The following is an 18339-nucleotide window of genomic DNA, read 5'->3' as shown; positions in this document are numbered from 1 at the left end:
AGTAAATGCTCTGTCACCCCATGCCCCTGTGGATTCGGGCTGGACTTTATTGGGCATTGATTATTTTCCCTTTCTGGGGATGCTTAACTGACTTTTGCCTCCCCATCTTGGGGACCATTCTGGAAGTGGGTTTGGGCGCGCAGCTGGGGCAGCTACAGGTGACTGGGAGCCACCTTCTTTTTCCTACCTGGCCTGGAGCCTTCTCCCCCAAGGGATGGGAGCTGTTTCACTTTCTGTTGAGCTTCTCTTGAACCAGATTCAAAGGGCCTCTGAGTTTCTGTCGGCGCAGTCAGCGTTTGCAGTATCTGGAGGAGGTAGGATCTGGTGGCTTGGATTTACGCGGGCCGAGGGGGGCGCTGGGTAGTTGAGAGCAGGTGGGCGCCGCCTGGGCTGCCGGCGGAGTCTCAGCCGCGGAGCCTGGAAAGTGCGCACACCTGAGAACCCCGGAGATGCTTGTCAGCCCACGCAGCCCGGGAGCCGAGATCTGTGCTCCCAGCTCGGCAGAGTTTGAGGGAACTTTTTTTTTTTTTTTTGCACTTTCTGACCCATTTGTAAGGAAGGGGCCGAGCTTCTCAACATGCTGGGTGTTGTCAGTCTTCAAGGGCTACATTGTGAGGTTCTTCTATAGGGAACTCAGTCAAAACTGAGTTGGACATCTTTATGTTGGATAAAGGCCACTGAATTCCAGGCATTCTTCGAGGTTGAGAAGGGTGTTTTCAAGACTGTTTTGAAGTCGGCTTGAGGGCTTTCTGCGAAACTGCCGCTGTCAATTATCCTTATCAGCTGCGGCTGCTTGCTAGTCCCGGGGTGAGTGGGTTCTCTTAGAAGGCTCCATTCAGTCAGGCCTTCTATCCAAGTTTCTCAGCGCACTTTTACAAACTGTGGTTGGGAGGTAAGTTAAGTCCTTAGCCAATTCTTCTGAAACACATGATCAACCCTCCACGTTTCCCGGTGAGGGAACCGTGGTTCTAAAGGGTTAGATTGATAGGGTGACTGTCTTTACGTCAAACGCGCTGGGGCCTTGCGGCTTTGAGTGAGGTTCAAGGTCCAGCAACAGCGATATCACCTGAGGGCCTGTTAAAAATACAGGACTTCACGCCTGCCAATGCAGGGGACACGGGTTCGTGCCCCGGTCCGGGAAGATCCCACATGCCGCGGAGCGGCTGGGCCCATGAGCCATGGCCGCTGAGCCTGCGCGTCCGGAGCCTGTGCTCCGCAACGGGAGAGGCCAAAACAGTGAGAGGCCTGCGTACCGCAAAAAAATAATAATAATAATTTTTAAAAATACAGGACTTCAGACCTACCCAGAACTGCTCAATCAAGGTCCCCAGGGGACCCTTTGCATATTAAGGCTTGAGACTGGCAGAGGGTTATGTTGGGGTGAAGTTTTTTGTCCAGTTTGAAGAAGTGATTTACATTTCCCTACATGTCCACCCAGTCCTACATTTGAGCCTTCGTTTTGCCAGACCAGGACAAACACAGTACAGCTTTGTGGGTCACAGCACCTCCACCCCAGGTGCCAGGCTCCTTAAGCCTTTGGGTTTTTTGTTTCTAGGTACTTTGATTCTTTCATCGTTATTATTGTGATAAAATACACACAACATAAAATTTGTCATTTTAACCATTTTTTTTCTTTTTTTCCTGCCCCTCTAGGCGTCTTGTGGGATCTTATTTCCCCCACCAGGGATTGAACCAGGCCCTCAGTAATAAAAGCGCAGAGTCCTAACCACCATTTTTTTTTTTTTTTTTTTTTTTTTTTTTTTTTTGTGGTACGCGGGCCTCTCACTATTGTGGCCTCTTCCGTTGCGGAGCACAGGCTCCGGACGCGCAGGCTCAGCGGCCATGGCTCACGGGCCCAGCCGCTCCGCGGCATGTGGGATCTTCCCGGACCGGGGCACAAACCCGTGTCCCTTGCATCAGCAGGCAGACTCTCAACCACTGCGCCACTAGGGAAGCCCCCTAACCACCATTTTTAAGAGTACAATTCAGTGGCGTTAAGTACAGTCACAATGTTGTGCAACCATCACCACTATCCTTTTCCAGAACTTTTTCATCGTCCCAAACAGAAACTCTGTACCCATTAAAGAATACCCTATTCCCCGCTCTTCCCAGCCCCTGAGTTTCCGGATACTGTTAATGACATTTTCTGTAGGGTACAGAAAAGGTTGAACAGGAATGTAAAGTAAAACTAAAATCATCTTCTCAGAATATTAATAAACGTTTGGAAATTCCTGGGTCACTGGCCTGGTGGACTTGGCATTTTAACTCCAGATTCTTAAAGTGCATGTGCTTTCTTTTAATGGAGACAACCTGAAACTATGAGGGCTTCCTCTTTGGTCTGGTTGAAAAGGAATGGAACTACCCAGGGCTCAGTCTGCACTAATTAACTAGGTGCAGATGACTGGTAAAATCTCTGTGCTTCTTTTAACTGGCTTTATTTTAGGGGTCGTGTTTACATTGAGTTTAGCATTTTGTTTTTGTTTTTTAATACTGATCCAAACTCATTGTTGAAAGTAGTTGAAAGAAAGCTTAAGAAAAAGTGTTGTTGCTGGCGTATATATAGGAGGAAGAAAGATTTGAAATAATTTTCTAAAAGACCCCAATCTATTTTGTTACTGCTTTAATGTTAAGTGAGTCTAATGGTCCAAGAACATTATTTCTGGTTGTAAAACTGTTTGTATAATTTAGAAAAGCTTTGTTGTTGTTGTTTCAATTGAAGTATAGTTGATTTACAATGCATTAATTTCAGGTGTACAGCAAAGTGATTCACTTACACACATATGTATATCCTTAAGATTCTTTCCCATTAGAGGTTATTACAAGACATTGAATACAGTTCACTGTGCCATACAGTAGGTCTTTGTTGTTTATTTATTTTGTAGATAGTAGTGTGTATCTGTTAATCCCAAACTCCTAATTTATAGAAAGCTTTGTAATACTGAAAGTAATCTGCTTGCATCTGCTCAAAATTATCCAGGTTGTGGTTTGAGGACATGCTTTTCAGTGAGAACAGAAATGTGAATTGGCAAGCTAATAAAAATGGTTTCATTCATGATCTAACAAAGGCATTGTTATAGATCAAGAATGTGGTTCAGAATACATAAGTGATCAGAGATATTGGGAAGATTTAATAAGTAGCTGAATAGTGGCAGATCCTTAAAATTCTTCCCAAATTCTTTTTTCTCTAAGACCCTTGACTTTTCTTGTCTTATGACTTTCATCAGAATGAGTCTGTCACCTTGTAGGAAGGAACTTAGAGCTCCCTTTGATTGAAAAGTCCCTTTGAAATGATGAATGAAGATAATTCAGATAGGCAAGATTTGGCAGAAAATTCTCCTTTTTCATGATATTCTTGCATTCACAAAATTTCAGAATATTATTATTATGGTAATGCAAAGAGAAAATGTTTCCCCTCCTCCACTGTGTTCTCTTCGAAATAGCAATATAGTTCAGTGTTTTATTTGGTGAACAAATGCTATTTTGTAGTCCACACAGGAGAAAACATTCCTAGAAAGTGTTTGGTGAATGGATTTATCAGTAATTCAGTGATGCCTGGAGAATCACTTGGGGAGTTTAGTAAAAATGGAACCTCTCCAACTACTCCAGACCTTCTCTGAGTGAGACTCCGTGCATTGGAATCTGTAGGTTTTAATAACACCTTGGGTGATTCCGATATATAATTAGGTTTGGGAGTCACACACACATGCAAACTAAGATATTGAGAAATTAATCTGAAAGTACAAGAGAACACAATTTTCTATTAAACATGAAATAAAATTAATGATGAATTCTTCCTTAAAATTAGGTAGTCATTGTTTCAGTTTGGCAAATTGAATAAACACTTTTTGATGTTGGTCTTCATTCTTGAGATCTGAGGTTCAGAATCCTGAATGTGCAGAAAAACCCACTGGTCTCCCTAAGGTATCAAGGTATTAGACTATTTGATCCAGCATCAATGAACTGTTGTCGAGTGCCCATTTTGAATCGGGCATTTTCATATATATTCTCAATAAATCTTTACAATGACTTTGAGAGAGGTGTTTCTTTTTTTATAATATTACAGATGAGAAGACTGAAGCCAACCTGGGCCTTCCTACTGTAGAATATGGTCTTTTCCATGGTCCTTCCATGTAGAATAATAAATCCCTGCCTACTAACTCCCTTTCACCTCCAAGAAACTATGTATTCATTAATTCTTTTTTTTTAATTAATTTATTTATTTATTTATGGCTGTGTTGGGTCCTCAGTGTTGTGCGCGGGCTTTCTCTAGATACGGTGAGTGGGGTCTACTCTTCATTGCGGTGCGCTGGCTTCTCATTGTGGCTTCTCTTGTTGTGGAGCCCCGGGCTCTAGGCACGCAGACTTCAGTAGTTGTGGCACGTGGGCTCAGTAGTTGTGGCTTGCGGGCTCTAGAGTGCAGGCTCAGTAGTTGTGGTACCTAGGCTTAATTGCCCCGCAGCATGTGGGAATCTTCCCAGACCAGGGATTGAACCTGTGTCACCTGCACTGGCATGCGGATTCTTAACCACTGCGCCACCAGGGAAGTCCTCATTAATTCTTCATTCAAATCTTTTGGAACATCAGGTACTAGCTGCTCTAGGCTTTGAAGCAAATAAAAAATGAGCCCAAACTGAAATAAATTCCAAAAGAGCAAAGGAGTCGACAGCAAAGTGTTCTTTCCATGGTACCACAAGACCTCTCATGAGTGATCAATTAGACTATACGTGGCTTGAATGTAGCATTAGCATAGCTAGTCCAGCTCCCAGAAAAAGCATTGGGCGTTCTCCTTACTGAGACCGGTCAGCAGTACCATCTCTGCATATCAACCTGATGGTATTTACGAGGCACCCCAAGATGCTACACAGTGCGGAAGAAAGGGCACAGAATTCAGGTGCAAAAGAACTGAGACTTACCCTGACCAGCTGACTGAGCGGGAATAAACCTCATAAACTTGGAGCCACCGTGTTCCTAAATGTAAAATTAGGGAAATAATTATCTCCCCCTAAGATTATGGTAAGGACTCAGAAAGACCTTTTTTATAAAAATGCTTGTAAACTGTAAAATGATAATAAAAATGTCTTACCTTCATTTGGGAGAAATTTACAACGCAAAGGAGACAGAAGAAGCCACACATCTGAGGTACCTCACACATTTTACTTAACTGAGTTTGTTTGTAATTCTCTTCTAGCTTCTAGGTCATTCTTTAAAAAACAGTCTTATTGAGATGTAATTCACGTGCCATACAATTCATCCATAAAGTGTGCAATTCATTGATTTTGAGTATATTCACAGAGTTGTGCAGCCATCACCAGAATCAATTTCAGGACCTTTTTGTTGCCCTAAAAAGGACACCACCCCTTCGTGAAGCCCTTCCACCCCTTAGCTGGCACCTTCTAATCCCCTACTTCCCCCACCTTAAGCAACCACTAATCTACTTTCTGTCTATAGATTTGCCTATTCTGGACATTTGATATAAATGGAATTATACAATATGTAGTCCTATGTTTCTGGCTTCTTTCATTTAGCATAATGTTTTCAAGATTTATCTACATTGCAGCATGTATCAGAGTTTTCTTCTTTTTATTGCCAAATAATGTTCCATTGTGTTTATCACATTGTGTTTATCCGTTCATCTGTTGATTGACATTTGGGTTGTTTCTACTTTTTGCCTATTATGAATAATACTGCTGTGAACATTCATGTTTTTATGTGGGCATATTTTTTCATGTCTTTGGGGTACATACCTACAAGTGAAAAACATATCTAACTCTATATTTAACATTTTCAGGAACTGCCAGACTTTTCCAGAGTAGGTGCACCAGTTTACTATCTCATCAGCAATGTGTGAGAGTTTCAATTTCTACACATCCAAATCAGTCTTTTTTATTTTAGCCATCCTAGTTGGTGTGAAGTAGTTTTTTGTGTGTGTGTGTCTTTTTTTGCGTTACGTGGGCCTCTCACCGCTGTGGCCTCCCCCGTTGCGGAGCACAGGCTCCGGACGCGCAGGCTCAGCGGCCATGGCTCACGGGCCCAGCCGCTCCGCGGCATGTGGGATCTTCCCGGACCGGGGCACGAACCCGTGTCCCCTGCATCGGCAGGTGGACTCTCAACCACTGTACCACCAGGGAAGCCCGTGAAGTAATTTTAATTCACACTCCTCTGATGCCTTATGATGTTAAACATTTTTTCATGAGCTTATTTATTAAGCCATTCTTTCCTGACCTTTTTATAAATCCTCTTCTAGGGGAACACTAGGTAGAGGAAGAGGAAAATCAATTTTGAATAAATTCCCTAGTTTCAATGGTTTAGAAAAATACTAAAAATGTAAATTGAGCCCTTTGCTCTTTTAAAATTTATTTTGGTTTTGGCTCATCTTTTTATTTGCCTTGGGGCCTAGTACATGTAGTACCTGATGTTCCAAAGGGTTTGAGTGAAGAATTAATACATAGATTCTTGGAGGCGAAGGGGAGTAAGTAGGCAGGGACTTTTCTTCTATATGCTGATTTAATGCGCACCAAAAAACCGTGCACCTCTCAAATGTTAATACACCAAAAAATATGCTTATGCTGATGGTGGACATTTTATTATTTATTTGTTTGTTTGACTGCACAGGGTCTTAGTTGTGGCACGCGGGATCTTCATTGCTCCGTGCGGGATCTTTTAGTTGTGGCATGTGAACACTTAGTTGCGGCATGTGGGACCTAGTTCCCTGACCAGGGATCGAACCCGGGTCCCCTGCATTGGGAGCACAGAGTCTTAGCCACCTGACCACCAGGGAAGTCCCGATGGTGGATATTTTAAACACTTGAACAAAAATATCGTTTGATATTTTGTTGGTTAACATCTGTCCATTCTACTTATTAAAATATGTAAGAATATACTTTACAAATCATATTAATAAATTGTTGATATCTTTTATTAGGGTACTCTCTTTTTTTTTTTTTTTTGCGGTACGCGAGCCTCTCACTGTTGTTGCCTCTCCCATTGCGGAGCACAGTCTCCGGACAAGCAGGCTCAGCGGCCATGGCTCACGGGCCCAGCCGCTCCGCGGCATGTGGGATCCTCCCGGACCGGGGCACAAACCCATGTCCCCTGCATTGGCAGGCGGACTGTCAACACTGCGCCACCAGGGAAGCCCTATTAGGGTACTCTTGATTTTATTTGCAAGTACCCCCAACAGGAGGGTAGGCTGATGGACATTTTGATGTGAGTTTGTACATTTTTGTTCTTTCCCAAGCTGCATGGCAGTGTTTTTTCTCTATAGCCGTATGGAGAATCATCTTCATGTTCTACAGTTACAAATCAATCCTGAATTTTTAAAATACCTATTAGCATTTTTAGAGGCCTACTCTATTGAACTTGGGTTGTGCTGTTTGGATCTTGTATTACTGGCAGCTGTAGGGAGCAGTAAGAGAAACAGGGAAATCATCTGGATTTAGAAAACGAAAATCACTTCCATTTGAAAATTAAGACAGCCTTAGAATAAGCAAATGAAAGTGTGTGGTTCAGTGGTCCTAACACATTGGGCTGTGTCTGAATCACCTAGAAGTTTGTTAAGACCCACATTACTGACCCCCTGAGTTTGGTTTCTGAGTCAGTCAGTCTGGGGTGGGGGCCAGAGAATCTGCATCTCTAGCAAGTACCCAGGTGATGCTGATGCTGCTGGTCTGGGGGCCTCACTTAGAGAACCAGTGGATTGGAGGCATTTGGAAGGGTAGGACCAGAGCAAGAGTGAGGGAGGGGACAAGGCTACAGGTGAGCTCACGGATCCTGTGTGTACAGGAGCTTAGTAGAGCTGAGGAAGTAGATATGACCCAGGCTGGGCTGGGAACTGGGACATAGGGATTCTGTGGGGAGGGGTGGCTGGAAGAGAAGCCTCTGAGATGGGGGAGAGGTGGGGAGAGAATTCTGAGGAGACAAAGGCCAGTGAGGCCCCCCACTGTAAACAGGGGACTGAGGACACGCCTCTTCAGGACACGCCTCCATGTAAACAGGGGACTGAGGACACGCCTCTTCACCACTTCTAGGAAGGCCAGCATTACCGGGTAGTGGGATAGGCTGCTTGGGGACAGGGCCAAGTGTGGACTTGCCTTCATAAGATAAGGCGTCCTTAGGCCACAGTCCTGGAGTCGTGACTGGCCCTCTCCCTCTTGCCTGTTACCATGAATCATAGTCAACCTAGAACCCAAGGAGCTTTGTAAGCCAGAGCAGGAGTCCTTTGTGCAGGTAGTGGCCATCGAGTTTTAGTTTTCTTCCTTTCACACCTTTGCCTGCTCAGCTTAATGGCTTAAAAAATCTGTGCTACCAGGTGTCTAGTCTCCTTAGCATAACTTGGCATAAGCCTATTCTGAGGGTGGGTGCTGACAGTCAATGCTGTGAAGGTCAGAAGGTTTGCTACAGAAAAGAAATCCAGGAAGGGCGGCGGCCCACTGCTATTGGGTCCTGTGAAGTTGAGCTGTGTCCCACCCTCCCTGCAGTTTCACAGACGTGAGACAAACATCTCCTAATTTTATTTCATATTTTTCTGAAAGGAATCCTCATTGTACCTGAGGATATAAAGCACTTCTCTTGGGCTTTGGAACAAGGCCAAAACCTGCCCCGCAGTGTTCTGTGTTACCATCTGGGGGCACCTGCTGTCAGCAGAGGGAGAGGGCTTAGCATCAGTGGGTGTTATCCCTGCCCAGCTCTGCCTGTGACTTGCTGCTGAGCTCAGGAGCTGAGTAACCACCGCCTACTTTAGACTCACCTTTGTGTCCTCTATCCCACTCAGCGAGTTGCACAATTTTACATGCCTGTGGGCCCAGGGTGTGCAATTCCTCTGGTAATGGTCAGAACTGCACAGGAGGTATTTCTCAGTCCTGCTTCTGAGAGAGATTGTATCTCGGGATACTTAAGGTCACCTCCAGTTTCAGTGATTCACTAGGAAGACTCACAGGCTTAGCATATAGTCATAGCCACCTCTATGATTATTACAGTGAAGGCAAAAGTACACGATCACAATCTGAGAACACCGGGCGCAAGCTTCCAAGTATCTTCTCCCAGTAGAGCTACGCGGGACAGGCTTAATTCCGATAGACCACATGTGTGAAATGTTGCCAGCCAGGGAAGTTCATTAAAGACTCAGTACCCAGGGTATTTTTTCTGGGGACTTATTATTGTTGGCATCCTCTGCAGAGCATGTACCAAAAGTTCAGATGCCCAGAAGGAAAGCAGATGTTTAGCCTAAACCGCATTATTTGTGTACAGAGTTTAGGGACAGTGGACAACTTTAATCAGTCCTGAGAACGGTGGGAGATGCCTCAGACCCAAGTTCCCTGACACCGTTCAAGGGCCAGTCTTGGAAGCAGGCCTCTCAAAGGATGTTAAGGCTTTTGTACTCAGATGGGGACGAGGATGGAAAGCAAGGACGGTGGCAGAAGCCCTTGCACTTGGAGGAGGGGTCCGTCCATGCAGCTTCAGAGGCTGGTTCTGTAGGAGTTTTTCTCCCTTTGACCAAAGCGGCAGAGGGTAGAAGTGAACTTGGGTTTTGCACTTAGATCTTGGCTTTAGGAGGGTAATAGGGACTCCTTCACTTCAGGGACAGAGAAGGGTGAGAGGGCACATTGGCAAAGAGTTCAAAGCCCTGTTCATTCATGTGTTCATTCATTCTCAGCATGCCCCATTGATGCCATACTCTGCCAGGCCCTGTGGCAGCTGCTAGGGGTACAGTGGTCAACAGAGCGAAGTCTCTGCTGTCATGGGATCCTAGAGGGAGACAAATCAGTAAAGAGGCAATTCCATTTCATTATGATGGGGACACACCAAGGGCCCCAGGGCACCTACCCAGGCTTAGTGGGTGTCAGAAAGTATGAATTTTGTCATCAGACCAACCTGGGTAGGAATCCCACCTCCACTGCTTCTTACCAGCTTGGACCCGGGAAAGTTAACCTGGGCATCTGGTGCCTGAGTTTCTTCATCTGAAAACAGGGAGAATTTCCATCCACCTCTTAAGGTCCTTGTGAGAATTAAACAAGGTAATGCCTGTGGGGAGCCCTTATCTCAGTGGCTGGCACAGAGGACATGTTCACTATGTAATGGTTCAACCACATCTAGGCAAGGGGAAGGTGTGTTAGCAGGAGGGGCTGGCATCTGCCATACCTGCTGTGTGCAGAGCCTAAGGTCAGAAGGCATCTCTAGCCCTGAGTTCACAGGTGCACCTCAGGCTTCCTTCCTGCCAGCTCATCCTACTAACCGATCTGAGAACATTCTTCGCTGTTTTGCTTTTCTGACTCTTGGGGATATTTTTTCCTCTGCCTGGGATGCCTCAGCTTCTTTTGTCCGCCTCAGGAATGCCTACTCATATTATTAAGACCTAACTCAAGTACATTTTCTGTGAAGAGTTTCCCAAGCCAAGCCCCTTGGGCAGGATTGTCCCCTCTTTCCTTTGTCCCACCCCTGTTCCATGGTCACTCGCCTCCCTACTGCAGTGTGCTGGGTTGCAGTTACTTGTTGCTCCATTCGACTGGATGGCTCTGGAGGGCAGGGACAGTTTCGTATTTTTCGTAGGTACAACATCCATGAGAGTGTTGGATAGGGAGCAGTTCAGTGGTTGTCCCAGGAGTGAATGAATGAATGGAGTATCGGGTTGGACTTAGAAAACCCAACAGGAGATGGATGCAATGTCAGCCAAATAGGTATCTGCCTTCAGAGCAGAGCTTACAGTCTAGTGGGGGAGATAGATAGTACACAGGTATAATGAGAGAAGCGACACAAGGGAAACAGAGTCTGGCCCAGCAGCAGGTGCAAGGGGAGCGGGAACAGAGAGAAAGGGGCGGTCCAAATGTTGATGCCCTGGGCAGTGTGAGGTTATCTTCTGGATATCTTCTGGAGCGTGGGTGGCGTTGGAGGCTGGAAGGACTGCTCAGCAGGGAGCCGCCCCAGGAGAGCCAAGAGTCCTCCCGTTGGGGATGGAGAGGTGGATCAAAGGATACCAGCACCTCAGCTGCCAAAGGGCAGGAGATCTAAGTGGACACTTGGAAGGTTGAAGTGGTCCACTTGGGAGCATGGAAAACTGGGGTTGAGGAACACAGGGTTGATTGAGGAAGCGGCTCCCGGTGAGCTGAACAACCTGTGGGCTGGATCCCCAGCCTTATTCTGCTCAGGCTTCCATAACAAATTACTGCAGCCTGGGGGGCTTAAACAACAGACATTTGTTTCTCACATTTCTGGCGGCTGGAAGTCTGAGATTGGGGTGCCAGCATGGTCCGGTTCTGGGTGAGGGTTGTCTTCCTAGCTTGAAAAAGGCAACCTTCTCACTGTGTGCTCCCATGGCCTTTCTTAAGTGCATGCGTGTGGAGAGAGAGCCATCTCTCTCCATCTTCTTATGAGGGCGCTTATCCCATCATGAGGATCCTACCTTCATGACATAACCTAAACCTAATTTACCTCCCAACACCCCACCTCCGATTACCGTCATGCTAGGGGTTAGGGCTTCGATTGATGCATTTTGGGAGAACACAAACATTTAGTCCATAATAACCTGGGCCAATAAATATTTGCTGAGTAAATAATAATCATGGCTAGCACTTAGATAGCACCTCAGATGGTTAAGGCCCTAAGTGTTTTGCATATACTTATTCAATTTAACTTTCACACAACTTTAATAGGTAGGTGCCATTTTTATCCTCTATATACAGATGAGGAAACTGAGGCCCTGGAGAGGTATAGAGGCTTGACCAGGTCACACAGCTAATTAAATGTGAAGATGGGATTCAAACCCAGGCAGTCTGGTTCTAGAGAGCAGGGTTTTAACCATTACACCCTATTGCCTCTTAGGAAGTAAACCCTAATATTATTGGGTATCTGTCATACGCTGATGCCTCTTAGGAAGTAAACCCTAATATTATTGGGTATTTATCATACGCTGATTCCTGAGAGAGGAGAGATGCTGCAGATACAAGGTTGAGTATGACATCATATCTACCTTCTAGGCCATCATAGAATGCTGAGAGAGACAGAGCTGTGATTTTTGAAGACAACTGAAATATATTGAGGCCAACAAGGAGCTTTGTTTCACCTTTCTTTTGTAACTGTAGTACATAGCACCATTGACAGAGGCAAGTGTTTTGCTATTTCAGATGTATCTGATGGCTGAAGTGCTCACAAAATTATATATATATTGTTTAGGGAATAGTGGGCTGACTCATCAAATTAAAACTGACTATTTTTACTAGAGTTTCTAAAGTACTGATAATAATTAAATGATGGTAACACATATCCTAAAATTTATAACACTATCAAGATACAATTTGAGAAAAAGTAGAACCACTGATACGAAAAAGTTTTTTTAACTAAAAATAAATATAGGTAATTTAGAAATATTTTACAGGAAAATTTAAAACAAAATGACTTTAAAAACCTTGTGGTGTTTCAGGATCTTGACTATTAGGGAAGCTCGTGTATATGTGGAAGCTCAGTAAACCCAGGAGGTAACTAACTCACTTTTATTGTCTGGATGGGGGTGTCCGGGGGAAAGCCCAGCCCATGAGGAGGAGAAGGACAGTGACCCCTAGGTGGGAAGCCAGCTTGGTGATGGTTGTGGAGAGGCAGAGCTTCCTGGAGAACGAGAAGGAAGAGGATGTCTTCTTGCCACAAACTCCACATTTGGATCCACTGGAAATAGCGGATTTGGGAAAGAGGAGGTGAGGGAAGAGGAAAGCCTGCAGTCAAGAGGCGGTTAGAGGGTAGGGGTGAGATATCCTTCTGTCTCAGAGGAAGCAGCACTTCTTCTAGGGATCAGGAAGCAGATGTTCTGTCTGAATCCTCAGCTGCGTGGAGGTCCACTCAAGAAGGCACTAGAACAGAGTAGGAAAGGGTCAGACCTGGGCTTGAATATCGGCTCTGCCACGTAGGAGCCGTGTGATCTAGGGCAGGTTTCTCAACTCTAAGCCTTAGTTTTCTCTTTGTAAAAGGGAGTCAATAATATTGCCTTCTCCCTGAATTGCTGTGGTTCAAGTTTCATTGCTCTTACGGTTATTTTTTTGTCTCAAGTCTGCACCCTTCTGTCTTGAGAGGAGGGGGTTTTGTCTAGCCTCCCACACTCCTCCAATGATCATAAGCTCCTTTTGAAGGAATAGAATTTGGCTTGAGAAGAACACGGGGTCACTGTAGCTTTTCTTCCAGGTCTCCAGCTACTCACCGTCACAGCTCAGCCTGTTATTTGCTTCAGACCTTTCCTCCTCTGGCTCTGCCTCAACAGGCAATATCCCAACAGGCTGTATTTCTTTCTTGTGAAGGAGTCATATCATCTCATTTCCTCTCTCCTGAAGGTTTGGGGCTGCACTTTCACTCGAGGCTTGTTCAATCTGACATCACTAAGATGACCTGTTAAGTCTGCTTTTCTGTTCTCTTCTTCTGCAACATTGGTGTAAATTGATTTTTCTCTCCATCTTGGGTGGTGAGATGCATGCTTGGTTTTGGAACATTAGTCAGTTTCCTCCTGGATCTTCATGCCTGGTCATCAACATTATTGCCATCCCCTGATTCCAATTTATTACCCCGTTCTCTTCTCCAAGAGAAGGTAATTTTTTTAAAAAAATTTATTGAGATATAGTTGATTTACAATGCTGTGTTATTTATATATACATCTATGTATGTATATATACTTTTAAAGATTCTTTTCCATTATAGATTATTATAAGATACTGAGTATAGTTCCCTGTGCTATACAGTAGGTCCTTGTTTTTTATCTATTTTATATACTTTATAGTAGTGTAAATATGTTAATCCCAAACTCCTAATTTATCCCTCTCCTCCCCCCACTCCCACTTCCCCTTTGGTAACCATAAGTTTGTTTTCTGTGTCTGTGAGGGGAAGCTGATCTTCAGTCGTCAGTCCCACCAGACACTTGATCTAACTCCCCACACAAGCCCTAGAGTGCCGTCTGGAGATCCCAAGTCTTTCTCAGTTGCTCATAATAGTTTTATATGGGATTTAACTTCTTCCTGTTTTATTTTATTGGATTCAGCTTCCAGAGAACAGATCCTTCTCACAGCATCAGACATTGGCTCATCTTGAACGTGATGCATTTTCTTTTCCCAGTTGATTTGCTATAAAGCACATAGGCTGGACCAAATCACAGGCTGGACGTGTCCAGGCAACTAGCTTCTTCTGGGCTTTTATCTTTTTCATCTCAGTTGATGAGGACTTTCCTTTTTTTTTTTTTTTTCCAAGTTTAGGTAGCATTATGGATTGAATTGTATCCCCCCCCCACCCAAATTCACATGTTGAAGTCCTAACCCCAGTACTTCAGAATGTGACCTTATTTGGAGATAAGGTCTTAACAGAAGTAATCAAGTAAGACTGAATTCATTAGGGTGGGCCCTAATCTAGTATCACTTGTGTCCTTATAAGAAGAGGAAATTTGGACACAGACACGTAGAGTGAAGATGATGTAAAGACATGGGGAGAAGGTGGCCATCTATAAGCCAAGTAGAGAGCCCTGCCTCATGGGCCTCAGAACTTTGATCTTGGACTTCCAGCCTCCAGAACTGTGAGATAATAGATTTCTGTTATTTAAGGCACCAGTCTGTGGTACTTTGTTACGTCAGCCCTCGCAAACTAATACAGTCAGAATAAGAAATTCTGCCTGGAACCAAGAGAGATGTTAACACAGCAGCTGTCATGCACAGTCCACCATCTCCCACTGATGTCCGAGGAGAGCGAGACAGGGGTTCACATCATCAGGTTCTTCTGCCTTGAACTCTGAAGTGTCTCCTGGGTTTGCCAAAAGTACAGCTTTGGGGCAGAATGAGGCTCCTCCGGGGGGCCCCGCGCTGAGGCTCTGTGGCCAGCTCGGCCACAACACTGTGATCACTAAACAGGCTCTGCCTGGAACCAAACCTGTGTCTGACACCCAGGCAGACCACCGCTGAGGTGGATTGGGGTGGAAGCCAAACCCACCAACACTGCCCCAGACTCCTTCTTAACCTTTAATTAATCTTCTCCTTCCATGGCCCAGAGGACCCACGCTATCCTCTGCACATGCCTAAACACATAATTTAAGTTCATTGCGGTTCTACTGTTTTTTTCTTTTTTTAAAATTAATTAATTTATTTATTTTTGGCTGTGTTGGGTCTTCGTTGCTGTGCACGGGCTTTCTCTAGTTGCAGCGAGTGGGGGTTACTCTTCATTGCGGTACGTGGGCTTCTCACTGCGGTGGCTGCAGAGCATGGGCTCTAGGCGTGCGGGCTTCAGTAGTTGTGGCTTGCAGGCTCTAGAGCTCAGCCTCAGTAGTTGTGGTGCACGGGCTTAGTTGCTCTGCGGCGGCATGTGGGATCTTCCCGGACCGGGGCTCGAACCCGCGTCTCCTGCATTGGCAGGCGGATTCGTAACCACTGCACCACCGGGGAAGCCCTGTGGTTCCACTGTTGAGAGATTAAACAGAAAGTATTTGAGAGAGAGCAGAAGTAACCTAGCCAGGTCTAGGTGGTTCAACCAAGAAGAGCTTTCTGGAAAAAATGAAGACGTAACTAGCAAGTAAAAGAATATAACACACACACATGACATATATTTTATGCTGGACATTACATGTGCTAAGTGCTTTACAAGTAAAAACTGATTTAGTTTTTTTTTTTAATTTTCCCTGTTTATTTCTTTTTTTTCCCCTCCAGTTTTATTGAGGTATAATTGACATACAGCACTGTATAAGTTTAATGTATACAGCATAATGTTTTGACTTACATACATCATGAAATGATTATTACAAGTTTAATGAACATCTGTCATTTCATATAGATACAAAATTAAAGAAATAGAAAAAAAAATCTTTTGTGATGAGTGCTTTTAGAATATACTCTCTTAATGACTTTCATATGTAACATACAGCAGTGTTAATTATATTTATCATGTTGTACATTACATCCCTAGGACTTATTGATCTTATAACTGGAAGTTTGACCTTTTGACCACCTTCATCCATTTCCCCCTCCCTCTACCCCCACCTCTGGTAACCACATATCTAATTTCTTTTCCTATGAGTTTGTTTGTCTGTTTGTTTTTGAAGTATAACTGACCTACAGTGCTGTGCTAGCTCCTGGTGTACAACATAGTGATTTGGTATTTCTGTACATTTCAAACTGAACACCACAATATGTCTAATTATGATATGTCACCATACAAAGATATTACACAGTTATTAACTATATTCCCCATACTGTACATTTCATACCCATGACTCATTTATTTTGCAACCTGAAGTGTGTGCGCCTGATTTAGTTTTTAAAACAGCCCTATGAGGTCAGCCCCACTTTACAGATGATGAAATTGAGGCAAAGAAACATTAAGTGACTTGTCCAAGGTCACACAGCTAGTTAGTGGTAGAGCTGGACTTCAGTCCTGGGCAGTGTCGTGCCACAGTTCATGCTAAGGAGGTTGAGGGTGGGTGTCAGCAGGTGGGATGTGGGATTATGTGAACTACTTCTCTCTAGCCACTGGCCACAGACTGCTGGATCTCAACACTTCACACCTTGTGTAGTCCCTACCAAGTTCCAGAGACTCTGTCCCTTTCCCAAAGTTGCAGAGCAGAGGTGACTGATATCCCCTAACCCAATGAATGGCCAAGCCCTTTGTGACTTAAACCAGCTCCTGTCAGTGTTCTAAATTCTGTGCAATGCCACTGCTCATCTGCTCCCAGGCAAGAGACCTGCCAGAATCCTACAACTCTACGTTCAGAGTAGAAATGTAACATGAACACAGTTTCTACCAACAGTAATAAGGAGTGAATTTCCCTCACATAAGGAGTTGAAAGTTTTTTATTTCTTAGGAATGAGGGTACTTACAGGATTACTATGTATTCAAGTTATTTGGGAGGTACAGTCAAGTGATTTTAATTTTGGCTTTTAATTATTCAGTAGCAGAGATTAAAAATTTGTGAAATATGGTAAGGGAGAACTTCCCCAGTTGGTGAGTACCACCTGAGCTGGGCCCCTTTCCTCTGCTCCCTGTAGCAGGCCCAGAGACCCTACTTTCTCTTTTTGATGGTTTCCATCATTCACTTCAGCCCCTAGGTTCCTGTACCCTTCAGTCAGTCTCCCTATTTTCCCCACAAAATCACTCATCCTTGGGCTTTTCTGTAGCTGCAGGGGAGGGTCAGAAGTTTGTAAGTACTCCTTGTGCTTGCCTGCAAAGAAATGAGGAGTAAGGAAGGTTTCTTACAGAGGTATTAGGAATGGAAAAAGAAGGACAGACGGGAGAGATGGAAGGAAGGGAGGGAGATGATATCCACTGACTACAAATACATCATCTCATTTATTATTTAAAGCCACCTCTGCAGTGTGGTCTTCTTGCAGCTTTACAGATAAAGAAATAGGTTCAGAAGGGTCAAGTAACTTGTTCAAGGTCACATGGTGTTAAACAGCAGAGGTGGGATTCAAATCAAGTCTTCCCATTTAAACTCAGCTCTCTTTCCCTGTGTCACGGGTTTGGTATGACTTGGCACTCCAGGGATGGGTGAGGATGGCTTCAAGGTCTCATGCCAGCAGAGCCAGGAAAAGGCAAGAAGCAACTGCTGCTGGGGGCTGGGCAGTGGGTTCCTTCAGGTAGATATTGGGTTGGATGGGAGGACAGGGTTGAAAGGACAGATTTGGTGACATCCAGTTGAAGGTAATAGTATAAACCCAGTAGTGAGTGCATTTTGAGACTGGCGATGAAGAGAGAAAACTAGTATGAGATGACCGGGGGTTGGCGGGGGTGGGGGGGAGAAATGGGGGGGGTGTTAAATCTAGGAGATCCGCAACTAATCTTGAACTCTTTGTAATTCTCTTACACCACGTAGTCTGTTTTTCTTACAGTGTTCTAGTGGCTCATCTGAGTAGCAAACATGTAAAGATGTATTCTATATGAAGCTACTGGGGACGGGGTGTGGGGATGAAATTATGCCTAAAGTCATATAATTTATCTTATGTGCAGTGGAGTTAAAAAAAAAAAAGGACTGTTTCCCCGACTCTTGTACTTTTAGTTAAGGCTTTTTTCAGCTCTCTGAAAAGCAGACCACACCCTGTATAACAGCCTGTTTGGGACATTAGTTCATTTCCATTTTTATACTTCTAAACACAGGAACAGTTAGAATACCCCGTGAAGAAGGATGTCCACTGTTTTCCTCCCACAGAAATAAGTAGAAATAATCAGTTCAAAGAGAAGGTCAGTCTTATCTGTGAATTTTTATATTCAATTTTGATTATTCAGAAAGAGAACTTGAGCATCCTGACTTAAAAGTTTTATGGATCATGTATATTTAACAATTTTTTAAAAATAAATAAGTGATTTTTAAATCAGATAGTTGTAGTTATAAAGAATTTCTAG

The 18339-nt window shown here is 44.2% G+C and overlaps 1 protein-coding gene and 1 long non-coding RNA gene across 2 annotated transcripts in view; one reads left to right on the top strand and one right to left on the bottom strand.

Moving 5' to 3' along the window:
• The window catches only part of LOC137227798 (uncharacterized), a 123436-nt gene extending 122952 nt beyond the window's left edge, over nucleotides 1-484 (bottom strand). Inside the window, exon 1 of the long non-coding RNA XR_010945005.1 lies at nucleotides 188-484. This is a non-coding gene — a long non-coding RNA (uncharacterized lncRNA). The remainder of the gene's footprint in view (nucleotides 1-187) is intronic.
• Nucleotides 1-18339, top strand: part of TJP2 (tight junction protein 2) — a 133832-nt gene that overhangs the window by 378 nt on the left and 115115 nt on the right. The gene's annotated exons all lie outside the window — the stretch shown is intronic.

This window comes from Pseudorca crassidens, chromosome 7, assembly GCF_039906515.1.
Source record: "Pseudorca crassidens isolate mPseCra1 chromosome 7, mPseCra1.hap1, whole genome shotgun sequence".
Lineage (NCBI taxonomy): Eukaryota > Metazoa > Chordata > Mammalia > Artiodactyla > Delphinidae > Pseudorca > Pseudorca crassidens.
The sequence above is the reverse complement of the archived record's forward strand: the minus strand, read 5'-3'. Positions and strand labels throughout refer to the sequence as shown.